We start from the raw sequence: 1,509 nt of genomic DNA on the forward strand, positions 1-1,509 counted from the left end.
CTACCCCTGGGTGGCAAGATAGAGTCAGGGTGCCCAAGGGGTCTGTCTGTGACTCCATGTTAAGGCTGTTCTAGTGTCTGAGGAGTTCACACTTGATACTTGGTGGGTGAAATCAAAGTGTGGAACATACAACCGTGAGGAGCCCCGCTGCCTGCCAGCCCCAGGCGCCGGGGGCTCCTGTTCTCTGGGGCTCTGGCCATACTAGAAAGGTAAGTTTATAGCTTGCCTGGTTCAGAAAACCAGAAGGGAAAGAAAGAGAACCCACATTACATTTTTTTAAAAAAAGAATCCTCCTGATTTGTAAGCCACTGTCGTGATTTTGGGGATTTTCCAATAGTGAGGGTGGAAACAATGAGAAGCTAAGGGTTATTATTGAGCATTTAGATTACAGTAGGCTTGGGGGGAAAAAAATCAGGATTGGGTCCCCTGTGTGCCGGGCGCAGCACGACACCTAGTGCCTTGTCTTGATCTTACGAACCAAGATACATAGAACGTAGGCCGGGTGGGGAGAAGTCTATGTAACTCATGCAGTTGTGGATATACACATGACCTCAAATATTTCCAACCGCCCCCCCCCAAACCACCCCCCAAAAAACAAACAAAAACAAACCAAAAAACCCCATCTCCCCAACAGACCCAGAATCTGGAAAGCATTTGTCGCTCGTACTGTTGAAAAGTCTCACAGCAGAAAGAAGGAGTCCAGCTTCTTAAATAATTCTCTAGCAAGACAAAGAAGAACCTCTTACATCTATAGTCTCACAAAACACTTCCAAGAAACTGTAAAGAAAGAAAAACACCCAGATTTTTCTGCTACTTCAAAAAAACATCTGCTTTAAAGAAAGTGTCACAGTTCAACTTTTTTCTGCTTTTCTAACCAGAAGGTTCTCCCCTAAAGGAGCTACACCGTTCCTGGAAGCACTGCAATACCAGGTCGATGCATGGGGCAGACAAAGCAAGCTTCTGTTCTAACCCCCCCTGCTTCAAAAATTAAGCTAATATACAGCCCTCACATCGAGGACATATCAGAGATTAAACTGATAAGAACAGATTTAAAGTTTATTAGAGAATATTTGAAAATTTATTAGAGAATATTTAAAAATAAACAATACATAGTGTTTGAAGCGTCAGTTATTGTGTCATTGGGGGTAACATACAGGTTGTAGGGGGATATTAGCATTTGGGTATTGGACGGCATATACATATACACAGTCTATCATGTCCCCAATGCGGGCTATACCGTGGGTGAGTTCAAGGTACAGGCAGCAAACAGTGAGGGTACATCATTCATACAAACAGCTTATAGGTAATCATGGGCACGAATAAATGAGTGGACTGGATAATGGCAATAAAGTGACCCTCCACTACACTTTGATCTGGGAGCCAAGGAGCCAAGAAACAATGCTCACGCTCTGCCATGCATGCACACCCCTGCGCCCACCCATTTCGACCTCACCAGGACGAGCTCCCAGACACGCAACAAACACCACAACTCGGGAACTCTACCTGAGA

General features: G+C 44.7%; 1 non-coding gene across 1 annotated transcript; it reads right to left on the reverse strand.

Annotated features, from left to right (window-relative positions):
- Window positions 1-893: 893 nt before the first annotated feature.
- LOC123359177 lies at window positions 894-1,082 on the reverse strand. Its single transcript, XR_006575829.1, has one exon. It is a non-coding gene; the product is annotated as a U2 spliceosomal RNA (small nuclear RNA).
- Window positions 1,083-1,509: the final 427 nt, after the last annotated feature.

Source organism: Mauremys mutica, unplaced genomic scaffold, assembly GCF_020497125.1.
Source record: "Mauremys mutica isolate MM-2020 ecotype Southern unplaced genomic scaffold, ASM2049712v1 Super-Scaffold_100101, whole genome shotgun sequence".
NCBI lineage: Eukaryota > Metazoa > Chordata > Testudines > Geoemydidae > Mauremys > Mauremys mutica.